The sequence below is a fragment of the Equus caballus genome, chromosome 21, assembly GCF_041296265.1.
Source record: "Equus caballus isolate H_3958 breed thoroughbred chromosome 21, TB-T2T, whole genome shotgun sequence".
Taxonomy (NCBI): Eukaryota; Metazoa; Chordata; class Mammalia; order Perissodactyla; family Equidae; genus Equus; species Equus caballus.
In genome coordinates this window covers 18,543,454-18,557,051 of record NC_091704.1, presented here as the reverse complement: position 1 = coordinate 18,557,051, position 13,598 = coordinate 18,543,454, and the positions used below count along the sequence as shown (strand labels likewise).

At 39.6% G+C, this 13,598-nt stretch overlaps 1 long non-coding RNA gene across 4 annotated transcripts in view; it reads right to left on the bottom strand.

The window, feature by feature from the left end:
- Positions 1–13,598, bottom strand: part of LOC106782338 (uncharacterized) — a 209,607-nt gene that overhangs the window by 192,573 nt on the left and 3,436 nt on the right. The window contains exon 2 of one of the 4 annotated variants that reach the window (XR_011430491.1): positions 3,167–3,295. The exons of the other annotated variants lie outside the window; for them this stretch is intronic. This is a non-coding gene — a long non-coding RNA (uncharacterized lncRNA). The remainder of the gene's footprint in view (positions 1–3,166; positions 3,296–13,598) is intronic. 4 annotated transcript variants of the gene reach the window in all.

Genomic DNA, 13,598 nt, shown 5'->3' with positions numbered 1-13,598 from the left:
TTCTCTCAGCCTTCTCACACAGTTGGTCCTTGCACAGACATTGTCATGGACTGGAGTGTAAACCACAAGCCAGGTCTTAGTTACTTCTGGATTCCAAGTCTCCTGTGGGCAGAGCTATTCGCCTGTTTCATATTACAATGTTGCACTGGCATGGATTCCCAACACAGCCCATTGGACATAAGCCCGATAAAGGGCTTTATCCTTCTACAATGCTTCTCTTTCCCCCACTGCTAACATCCTAGTCATGTTTAATAGGTTTCCAACTCCAACCAATTGCACTATTAGGTAAGTCTGGCATGATAGTGAATTTTACACGTCAAGTCAACTGTGCCAAGAGGTGCCCAGACATTTGGTCAAACATTATTCTGGGTGCGTCTGCGAGGATGTTTCTGGAAGAGATTACCATTTGAGTCAGGAGACTGGGTAAAGCAAATGGCCCTCCCTAATGTGCATGGGTCTCATCCAATCAGTTGAAGGTCTGAGTAGAACAAAAAGGCTAATCCTTTGTGAACAAAAGGGAACAACTTCTGCCTGGCTGCTTTCCAGCTCGGACATGGGGTTTTTTCCTGCCTTTGGACAGAAACATCAGCTCTTCCTGGGTCTCCCTGGTCAGCATTCAGAATGGAAGTACCTCATGCACTCTCCTGCCAACTGCAGATCTTGGGACTTGTCAGCCTCTACAATTACATGAGCCAATTCCTTAGAATAAATCTCTTTCTAGATATATATTTAAAAGGAATTAAACTCTGACACATACTCCAACGTAGATAAATCTTGAAGACACTACGATGAGTGAAAGAAGACAAACAAAAAACCACATATTGTATGATTCTATTTATAAGAAATGTCCAAAATAGGTAAATCCAAGAGACAGAAAGTAGACTAGTGGTTGTGAGGGCCGGAGGGAAGGGGAAACGGGGTTTAATGAGTACAGAGTTTCTGTCTGGGATGATGAAAAAGTTCTGTAGATCTTTTGCACAGGGATGTGAATATGCTTAACACTACTGAACTGGATGCTTTAAAATTATTAAGATACAAAATTTTATACTATGTATATTCTACTATAATCAAAAATGTATATATAAAAATAAAATTTCAAAAACATTTCAAAGTCCCCCTCTGGAGGAAGGGCACTGGCTTTGGATGGGTAAGATGCCCTCAGAAGGTCCCCTGGGCCTGGCAGCATCCCATGTGGGGCCTACTTGTTGGACATCCTCTAAATCTTTCAAAGTATGCCCCTTTTTTTTGGTGAAGAAGATTGGCCCTAAGCTAACATCTGTTGCCAATCTTCCTCTTTTTTTTCCTCCCCAAAGTGCCAGTACATAGTTGTATATCCTAGTTGTAGGTCATTCTAGTTCTTCTGCGTGGGATGCCACCACAGCATGGCTTGATGAGTGGGGTATAGGTCCACACCCAGGATCTGAACCGGTGAACCCCAGGCCACTGAAGCACAGTGAGTGAACTTAACCACTCAGCCACAGGCTGGCTCCCCCACAAAAATTTTTCTAAGTCTCCCTCTAGAGGAGGCAGCCATCCAGGGCCAACCAAGGAGGTGTTCTGTACCCAACCAAGGTCCCACGTGAGTACCATTCATCACATTCGCTTCTGGAAACGCTTTTCAATTCCCCTTCCATGGTGGGGACCAAACAGCCAGTCAAGAAAGTCTAGGGAGAAGGCCCTGGGCCTGACCGCAGAACCATGCCGGACCTGAGGGTTGGATGTGCCTCCCAAAAGGTTTTCAAGTCACCTTTGAGAGATGGAATATACAAAAAGATGAGGGCCAGACCATACATGACAATGGAACTCTGATCCACAACCTCTGCAGCAGTTGGCCCAGAGAGTCAAGACTTCGTCGGTGACTGTAGCTTCCCTAATTTCTGCCACCAAAGCCAAATAAGCTCCTGTGACCAATCACATAGGACACCTGCTTCCTGTCAGCCACCTGGCTTCCTCATGCCAACAGCCTCCCATGGGCACACCTGTGCCTTCCCTTCTCCACCATAAAGCTCTCCCTCTCTCCTGCCTGCCTTTGAGTCTCTGCCAAATGCAGGGATGGTGGCTGCCCCCCTTGCTCTAGCATGCTCTGAATAAGCAGGCTCTGTTCTTCGCATTTGGGTGGTCTTCCTTTATTTCCACCCTCTGGAGTGGGCACACTGGCACAGGCCAGCCAGGGAGTGCCATGAAGGGCACCCAGAGTCTGGTCTTGGTCCCTCATGAGTCCCGGTCATTGGGAGCACCTCCTGAAAAGTTTTCTTAGTCTACCTCCTGAGACCTGGACCAGCTCAGGCCAGACACGGAGGCCCAAGGAGGGTAACTTGCGGGCCCAGTCACCAGATGAGCCCTCTCAAAAATTCTTCTGTCTCCTTCCAGTGGGGATCAGCTCAGGCCAGCAAGAGAAGCCAAGAGGGTACCCCTGGCCCCAGCTGCAGTCCTACATGGGGCCTAGTGGGAGGCACTCCTCAAAAATATTTCTAAGTCTCATTCAGGCCCCCATCCAGCTAGGAGACTCAGGAGGTGCTTCTAGGATCTGAAGGTGGGGGGTGGGGGGTGCAGTCTTGTAGGACTGAGCCCTTTACCTGTGGGATCTGATGCTGTCTCCAGGTAAATAGTGTCAGAATTGAGTTAACTTGTAGGACACCCATCTGGTGTCTGAGAATTGTTTGGCATTGAGAAAAAACCCACAGATCAAAACTGGATGCACAATCATAACCTGAACTATACTTTAGGCCAAATGGATCTATAAGACATACACAGAACATTCCATGACACAGCAGCAGAAAATACATTCTTCTCAAATATTTATGGAGCATTCTCCAGGATAGATCACCATTATGTCACAAAACAAATCACAGCAAATTTGAAAAGATTGAAATCATACCAAATATCTTTTCTGACCACAGTGGAATGAAAATAGAAATTGGTAAGAGGAAAAAAACTGGAAAATTCACAAATATGTGGAAATTCAACACACTCCTGAACAACCAATGGATCAAGGAAGAAATCAAAAGGGAAATCCAAAAATATCTTGAAACAAACAAAAATGGAAACACAACATAACAAAACTTATGGGATACAGCAAAAGCAGTGTTAAGAAGGAAGTTTCTAGCGTGCTAGCTCCCAGTCTATTGATGGTGATGCTCCCAGCGAGGTATGCCTCAGCACTCACCTTGGTCATGTAACTCTTAATGAGCCCCCAGAGACATTCCTCAACCAGAGCCAATGTTGCAGCTGGACCAGCCTTCGTGGTTCTTATGATGACAGTAGGACATACTTTAGCAACAACCATCAGGGAACTCTGAGGAACAAGATTTATTACTCACAGGTCCTGGAGCACACACACCACACGTGAGGGCCACACAGTGAGTCTGCATGTAGAGGGAGAAAGTGCACACAGACCTGGGGCTCTACCATTCTTAGGGTCTGAGAATGGAATGTCTAGAGTCTCATGAGTTCACTCTTTATTGGCTAATTTGCAGCATAAGAGCAGGAATAAGGGTACAGGAAAGGAGAAGTGGGGTCACTCAAATAGTCAGTTATTTAAGTAACCCAGCGCTTTCTGAAAGAGAGAACTTCATGGGTGGGGGCAACCTAGTTCCTTATCTGGTCATTTTGCTAGCAGCAGTGTAATACAGCTGGTAAGATGCTTATTCAGGATGGATGTCTTTTGAAATGGATGCCTCAGTATCAAAAACTTAATATCATGGGTGACGTCAGCATGATGGCAGAGTGAGCTCTTCCCTTAGTCTTTCCCCCATAAGGTATAATGAAGAAGACATTCATAAACCAACAGAGGACATATACACAACATAGCAGATGTCTGAGAGATCCATGCAGTCATATATCTGAAGGTGAAGGTGCTGGACCTCCCAGGAGGCAGTGGAAAGAGGTAAGGGAATCTCCTCTCCCTCCTGAATGGCAGCAATCTAGGGCATGGGACCTCACATGGCAGCATGTGACTCCGAGAGGAGGAGGGGAAAGAGAAGACCTCTGCAGGAACGCCTTCACTCTCAGAGTGGCCTTCTGCCACTCTGAGAATGCTCCACACTGAGGAGGCAAAGAAATCACAGGGTTGTCTTCACCAAGCTGAGCAGCCCAGGAGGTCAGACAGCAGTGCAGAGTGGGGGCACACAGGATCATGGACACAAAAGAAAGCAACCCTCCTTCCCTTCTGCCTGGCACACCAGCTCAGCTGGTTGGCCAGAGCAGGGGACCCCCACCAGAGTGCCTGCACATCTACATGTGTAAGGCAATGGCAGCCAGAGGGAAAAAGCAGATGGGTCCTGTTGGCATGGCTTCCAACAGACAGGTACAGCTGCCAGGGATCACGGCAGGCTCAGAATACACAGCTCCTGCCCATCCCACAAGTAGCAACCGGTGAAATCTGCAACCAGATACTACCACTATGCAACGGCATAAGTCCATGCCATCAAATAGTATGCAGAGGTATATTAATACTCCAGACAAGAAGGAAAATGACAAGTACCCAGAAATAAATCCTGACTCACAGGAATTTACAATCTAAATGACAGAGAATTCAAAATCGTTATCATAAAGAAACTCAATAAAGTACAAAAAATTCAGAAAGACTGTTCAATGAGCTCAGGAATAAAATTAATGAACAGAGGGAATTCTTCACAAAAGAGATTGATACCACTAAAAAAAAACAATCAGAAATGTTGGAGATGAAAAACAATGAATGAGACAAAGAAAAATCTGGAGTCTTTAAATAACAGAGCTGACATTATGGAGGGCAGAATTAGTAATTTAGAGGACAGATATATTGAACTGCTTCAGACGGAGGAGGAGAGAGAACTAACTCTAAAAAGGAATTAAGAAATTCTCTGAGAAATATCCAACTCAATTAGGAAATTATAACACAAGGATTATAGGTTTTCCAGAGGGTGACAAGAGAGAGAAGGGAACAGAGAGATTGTTCAAAGAAATAATAGCTGAGAACTTCACAAACCTGGGGAAGGAGCTGGAATTATATGTAAATGAAGCAAATAGAACTCCTAACTACATCAATGTAAAAAGACTTTCTTCAAGGCATATATTAGTAAAACCAGCAAAAGTCAATGACAAAGAAAATATTAAGGGCAGCAAGGCAGAAGAAAATAACCTACAAAAGAACCAATATCAGTCTTTCAGAGGATTTCTCAGCAGAAACCCTACAGGCTAAGAGAGAATGGGATAATATATTCAAAATTCTAAAAGACAAAAATTTACAGCCAAGACTATCCTATCCAGCACAAACATCCTTCAGATATGATGGAGAAATAAAAACCTTCCCAGATAACCAAAAGCTGAGGGAGTTCATCACCAAAAGACCACCCCCCACCCAGCCACAAGAAATAATCAAGAATGCCCTCATACCAGAAAAAAAAACAGGGGGTTTACAAAGCCCTGAGCAAGGAGATAAATAGACAGACAAAATCAGAAAATTGAAGCTCTCTATCAGAACAGGTTAGCTAACAATTATAACATTAAAGATAAAGGGAAGGAAAACATCAAAAATAACTATAATCACTTCATGTTAATCACAAACTCAAAACACAAAACGGAATAAGTTGTGACAACAATAACTTAGATGGGGAAGAAGAAAGGAATGGAACCTGCTTAGACTAAGGAAATAAGAGGCTATCAGAAAAGAGACTATCTCATCTACAAGATCATTTATAAAAACCTCACAGTAACCACTAAACAAAAAATCAGAACACAGACACAAATGATAAATAAAGAGAAAACTGAGAAAAACATCATAGAGAACCACCAAACTGAACTGGCAGTCAGAAATACATGGGATGAGAAACAGGGGAAATCCAGAACAACCAGAAAACAAGAGATAAAATGGCACTATTAACCCCTCATATATCAATAATCACTCTAAACTTAAATGGATGAATTCTCCAATCAAAAGACACAGACTGGCTGGATGGATTATAAAACAACACCCAACAATACGATGCCTCCAGGAAACACATCTAAGCTCTAAAGACAAACACAGGCTCAGAGTGAAGGGATGGAAGACTATACTCCAAGCAAATGGCAAGCAAAAGAAAGCAGGTGTTGCCATAATTATATCAAAGTAGACTTCAAGGTAAAAAAAAAAAAGGCAATGAGAGACAAAGAGGAGCAGTATATAATGATAAAAGGGACACTCCACCAAGAGGACAAAACACTTACAAATATATATGCACCCAACACAGATGCACCAAAGTACATAAAGAAACTATTAACAGAGCTAAAGGGAGGAATTAACAGTAACACAATAATAGTGGAGGACCTCAACACCCCACTTGCATCAATAGATAGATCACCCAGACAAAAGGTTAACAAGGAAATAGTGGAATTAAGCAAAAAATTAGACCAGATGGATATATAGATATATCCAAAACACTCCTCCCAAAAACAGCAGAATACACATTCTTCTTAAGTGCACATGGAACATTCTAAAGATAGATCATCTACTGAGAAACAAGGTAAACCTCAATAAATTTAAGATTGAAATCATATGAAGCATCCTTGCAACAAGAATGCTGTGCCACTGAAATCAACTACAAAAAAAAAGTTGGGAAAGTCAAATACATGGAGACTAAACAACATGCTACTGAATAACAAATGGATCATTGAAGAAACTAAAGTAGAAATCAAAAAAATATCTGAAGATAAAAGAAAATGAAAATACACCATATCAATTCATATAGGAGGCAGCAAAAGCAGTCCTAAGAGGGAAATTCATAGCAACACAGGCCCACCTTAACAAACAAGAAAAATCACAAATAAGCAATCTTAAACTATATATAACAGAACTAGAAAAAGAACAAAGCCCAAAGTCAGCAGGAGGAGGCAAATAATAAAAATTAGAGCAGAAATAAATGAAATAGAGACCCAAAAAATGGTAGAAAGGATCAATGAAACTAAAAGCTGGTTCTTTGAGAAGATAAACAAAATTGACCAACTCTTAGCCAGGCTCACTAAGATAAAAAGAGAGAAGGCTCAAATAAGTAAAATTAGAAATGAAAAGGGAAAAATTACAATGGATACCACAGAAATACAACGGACTATAAGAGGATACTATGAAAAACTATATGCCAACAAATAGGACAATCTAGAAAAAGTGGATAAATTTTAGACTCATACAACATCCCAAAACTGAACTAAGAAGAAATAGAGAATCTGAATAGACCAATCACAAGTAAAGAGATTGAAACAGTAATCAAAAACCTCCCAAAACAAAAGCTGAAAACAATCTATCTGAGAACAGGAACAAGACAAGGATGCCCACTCTTGTCAGTCTTATTCAACATAGTACTGGAGGTTTTGGCCAGAGCAATTAGGCAAGAAAAGGAAATAAAAGGTATCCAAATTGGCAATGAAGAAGTAAAACTCTCACTGTTTGCAGACAACATGACTTTATATATAGAAAACCCTAAAGAATGCATCAGAACTATTAGAAATAATCAACAACTACAGCAAAGTTGCAGGGTACAAAATCAACTTACAAAAATCAGTTGCGTTTCTATTCTATAGCAATGAACTAACAGAAAGAGAAGTCAAGAATACAATCCCATTTACAATCACAACAAAAAGAATAAAATATTTAGGAATAAATTTAACCAAGGAGGTGAAAGACCTATACAAGGAAAACTGTAAGACATTATTGAAACAAATTGATTATGACATAAAGAAATGGAAAGATATTCCATGTTCATGGACTGGAAGAATAAATATAATTAAAATGTCCATATTACCTAAAGCAATCTATAGATTCACTGCAATCCCAATCAGAATCCCAATGACATTCTTCAAGGAAACAGAACAAAGGATCCTAAAATTCATATGAAACAAGAAAAGACCCCAAATAGCTAAAGCAATTGACATTCTTCAAGGAAACAGAACATAGGATCCTAAAATTCATATGCAACAAGAAAAGACCCCAAATAGCTAAAGCAATCTTGAGAAAAAAGAACAAAGCTTGAGGCATCACAATCTCTGACTTTGATACTACAGAGCTATAGTAATCAAAACAGCATGGTACTGGTACAAAAACAGACACATAGATCAATGGAACAGAACTGAAAGTCCAGAAATAAAACCACAAATCTACAGACAGCTAATCTTTGACAAAGGAGCCAAGAACATACAATGGAGAAAGGAAAGTCTCTTCAATAAACAGTACTGGGAAAACTGGATAGCCACATGCAGGGAGTAAAAGTAGAGCACTATCTTTCACCATATACAAAAAATAACTCAAAACGGATTAAAGACCTGAAGGTAAAATGTGAAACCATAATTCGCCTAGAAGAAAATATAAGCAGTGCATTCTTTGACATCAGTCTTAGAAGGATCTTTTCAAACACCATGTCTACTCAGGCAAAGGAAACAAAAGGAGAAATAAACAAAGGGAACTATATCAGACTAAGGAGCTTCTGCAAAGCAAAGGAACCAATGAATAAAATGAAAAGACAACCCACCAACTGGGAGAAAATATTTGCAAATCATATATCAGACAAGAGGTTAATTTCCAAAATATATAAAGAACTCATACAACTCAACAAGAAAAAAACAAACAACCTGATCAAAAAATGGGCAGAGGATATGAACAGACATTTTTCCAAAGAAAAATGGCCAAGAGACACATGAAAAGATGTTCAACATCAGTAATCATTAGGGAAATAGAAATCAAAACTACGAGATATCACCTTACACCTATTAGAATGGCTATAATTACCATGACAAAAAACAACAAATGTTGGAGAGGATGTGGAGAGAAGGGAACCCTCAAAAACTGCTGGTGGAAATGCAAACTGGTGCAGCCACTATGGAAAACAATATGGAGATTTCTCAAAAAATTAAAAATAGAAATACCACATGACCCAGCTATCCAACTACTGGGTATTTATACAAAGGACAGGAAATCAACAATTCAAAGAGACTTACCCACCCCTACGTTCACCACAGCATTATTCACAATAGTCATGAGGTGGAAGCAACCCAAGTGCCCATCAACTGATGAATGGATAAAGAAGATGTGGTACATATACACAATGGAATACTACTCGGCCATAAAAAAAGACAAAATTGTCTCATTTGCAACAACATGGATGGACCTTGAAGGTATTAAGTTAAGTGAAATAAGCCAGATAGAGAAAGACAAACATGGTATGATTTCACTCATTTATGGAAAATAAACAAACACATGGACAAACAGAACAGATAAGTGGTTGCCAGAGTGGAAGGGAGTTAGAGGGTGGGCATAAGTGATAAAGGGGCTCACATATATGGTGATGCCAAATAATAATGTACAACCAAAATTTCACAATGCTATAAAGTATTACAATCTCAATAAAATAAAAAATAAATAATAAACAATGTCAGGCACTAAAACTACAATCAAAAAGCTTAATGTCAGGCACTTACACCACACAGCGATAAGTGCCTACATTAAGAAAAAAGAAAGATCTCAAACAAACAACCTAACTTTACACCTCAAGGAACTAGTAAAAGAACAAACTAAGCCCAAATTAGTAGAAGGAAAGAAATAACAAAGATCACAGAAGAAATAAATGAAACAGAGAATAGAAAAGACAAGCAAAACTAAGAGCTCTATTTTTGAAAACACAAACAAAATTGACAAATCTTAAGCTATACCTTCCAAGAAAAAAAGAGGATTCAAATAAATAAAACTATAAATGAAGAAGGAGACATTACAACAGATACCACAGATATACAAAGGATCATTAGAGACTAGTATAAACTATAATACACCAACAAATTGAACAACCTAGTAGAAACAGATAAATTTCTAGGAACATACAACCTAAAAGGTCTGAATCAGGAGAAGTAGAAAATCTGAATAGACCTACGACAAGGAGTTTGAATCAGTACTCAAAAACCTTCCAACAAAGAAAACTCCAGGACCAGGTGGCTTCATAAGTGAATTCCACCAAACATTGAAAGAAAAACTAACACCAAGTCTTCTCAAACTTACCCAAAAGATTGAAGAGTAGGGAACACTCCCAAATTCATTTTACAAGGCCAGCATTGCCCCATTACTAAAGCTAGATAAGGACACTACAAAAAAGAAAATTATAGGCCAGTATTCCTAATGATTATAGATGCAAAATTTCTCAGCGAAATATTAGCAAACCAAATTCAACAGTACATTAGAAGGATCACACACCATGATCAAGCAAGATTCATCCTGGGATGCAAAGATGGTTCAAGATATGCAAATCACTAAATGTGGTACACTATATTACAGGCCTATCTCAGAGATACTGTGGGTCCAGTATCAGACCACCACAATAAAGTGAATACTGCAACAGAGTGAGTCACATGAATTTTTTGGTTTCCCAACACATATAAAAGTTTGGTTTACACTATATTGTAGTCTATTAAGTGTGCAATAGCAATATGCCTTTTAAAAAAAACATACATTTAATTAATTAAAATCTTAGTGCTAAAAATTGCTAGTCATCATCTGACCCTTCAGCAGTCCAATCTTTTTACTGGTGGAGGGTCTTGTAAAAAACAATATCTGCAAAGTGCAATAAAGCAAGGTGCAATAAAACGAGGTATGCCTGGGGGGCCATCCCGGTGGCGCAGCGGTTAAGTGTGCACGTTCTGCTTTGGCGGCCCGGGGTTCACCAGTTCAGATCCCGGGTGCAGACATGGTACCACTTGGCATGCCATGCTGTGGTAGGCGTCCCACATATAAAGTAGAAGATGGGCATGGATGTTAGCTCAGGGCCAGTCTTCCTCAGCAAAAAGAGGAGGATTGACAGCAGTTAGCTCAGGGCTAATCTTCCTCAAAAGAAAAAAAAAATGAGGCACACCTCTAATTGAATGAAATACAAAAATCATATGATCATCTCAATAGATGCAGAAAAGCATTTGACAAAATTCAACATACTTTCATGATAAAAGCTCTCCAAAACGTAGGTATAGAAAGAACATACGTCAACATAATAAAAGCCATATATAACAAACCCACAGCTAATAGCATACTCAGTGGTGAAAGGTCGAAAGTTTTCCCACTAAGATCAGGAACAAGACAAGAGGGCCTACCCTCACTACTTCTATTCAAATAGTGAAGTCCTAGCCAGAGGAATCAGGCATGAAAAAGAAATAACAGGGACATCCCAATGGTGTAGTGGTTAAGTTTGTGCACTCCGCTTCAGCAGCCCAGGGTTTGCAGGTTCGGATCCCAAGCGTGGACCTAGCACCACTCGTCAAACCATGCCGTGGCAGCATGCCACATAAAATACAAGAAGGTTGGCACAGATGTTAGCTCAGCGACAACCTTCCTCAAGCAAAAAGAGGAAGATTGGCAACAGATGTTAGCTCAGGGCAATAAAGAAAGAAGGAATTAAAGAAAGAAGGAATGAAAGAAAGGAAGGAAGGAAGGAAGGAAGGAAAGGAGGGAGGGAAGAATGGGAGGGAGGGAAGGGACGGAAGGGAGGGAGGGAAGGGAGGGAGGAAGGAAGGAAGAGAAAGAAAGAAAGAAAGAGGCATCCAAATTCGAAAGGAAGATGTCAATTTGTCATGTTTGCTGATGATAGGATGTTTTCATAGAAAATCCTAAAGACTCCACCAAAAAACTGTTAGAACTAATAAAAAAATTCAGTAAAGTTTCAGGACACAAAATCAACATACAAAATCAGTTGCATTTCTATACACCAATAGAGAACTATCTGAGAAAGAAATAAGGAACAATCCCATTCACAATAGCATCAAAAACAATAAAACGCCTTAATTATAAATTTAACCAAGGAAGTGAAAGATCTATACACTGAAAACCGTAACACATTGATAAGAGAAATTGAAGAAGACAAAAACAAATGGAAGGATATCCTGTGTTCACAGATCGGAAGAGTTAATATTGTTAAAATGTCATACTACCCAAAGCCATCTATAGATTCAGTGCAATCCCCAATGGCATTTTCACAGAAATAGAAAAACAATTCTAAAACTTGTATGGAACCACAAAAGACTCCAAATAGCCAAGGCAATCTTGAGAAAGAACAAAGCTGGAGGCATCACACGTCCTGATTTAAAACTATCTTACAAAACTATAGTAATCGAAACAGTATAGTACTGGCATAAAAACAGACACAGACCAATGGAACAGAATCAAGAGCCCAGAAACAAACCCATGCATACGTGGTCAATTAATACTTGACAAGGGAGTCACGAATGGGGCAAGGATAGTCTCTTCAATAAATGGTGTTGGGAAATCCACACGGATATCCACATGCAAAAGAATGAGTTTGGACCCACTTCTTACACTACTCACAAAAATTAACTCGAAATGGATTAAGGACTTAAACATAAAACCTGAAACCATAAAAATTTTAGAAGAAAACATAGATAATATGCTCCTTGACATTAGTCTTGGCAGTGATTTCCTGAATATGACACCAAAGCATAAGCAACAAAAGCAAAAATTAATAAGTGGGACTACACCAAACTAAAAAGCTTCAGTACAGCAAAAGAAACCATCAACAAAATAAAAAGGCAACCTACAGAATGGGAGAAAATATTTGCAAACCATATGTATGATAAGGGGTTAATATCCAAAATATAAAAAGAACTCATACAACTCAATAGTAATAAAATGTAAACAATTCAATTAAAAGATGAGCAGAGGATCTGAACATTTTTCCAAAGAAGACATAAAAATGGCCAACAGGTAAACGAAAAGGTGCTCAACATCACTAATCATCAGGGAAATGCAAATCAAAATTAGAATGAGATAGCACCTCATACCTGCTAGAATGGCTATCATCAAAAAGACAAGACAGAATGGCTATAATTAATAAGACAGGAAACAATAGGTGTTGGAGAGGATGTGGAGAGAAGGAAACCCTCATACACTGCTGGTGGGAGTGCAAACTGGTGCAGCCACTATGGAAAACAGTATGGAGATTCCTCAGAAAATTAAGAATAGATCTACCATATGATCCAGCTATTCCACTGCTGGGTATTTTTACAAAGAACATGAAAACTCGAATGCATAAAGATACACGCACCCCTATGTTCACTGTAGCATTATTCACAAGAGCCAAGACTTGGAAGTAAACTAGGTGCCCATGAAGGGACGAACAGATAAAGAAGATGCGGTATATATACACAATGGAAGACTACTCAATCATAAGAAAGGATGAAATCCAGCCATATGTGACAACATGGATAGACCTTGAAGGTATTATGCTAAGTGAAATAGAGGGAGAAAGTCAAATACCGTATGATCTAACTCATAAGTAGAAGACAAAAACGACAAACACACACATAGAAACAGAGATTGGATTGGTGATTACTGGAGGGGAAGGGAGAAGGGAGTAGGGTGAAAGGGGTGGCTAGGCACATGTGTGTGGTGATGGAAGGTAATTAATCCTTAGGTGGTGAACATGATGTAATCTACACAGAAATCAAAAATATATAATGATGTACACCTGAAATTTTTTTTATTAATGTTATGATAGATTACAACCTTGTGAGATTTCAGTTGTACATTATTGTTAGTCATGTTGTGGGTACACCACTTCCCCCTTTGTGCCCTCCCCCCACCCCCCCTTTTCCCTGGTAACCACCGA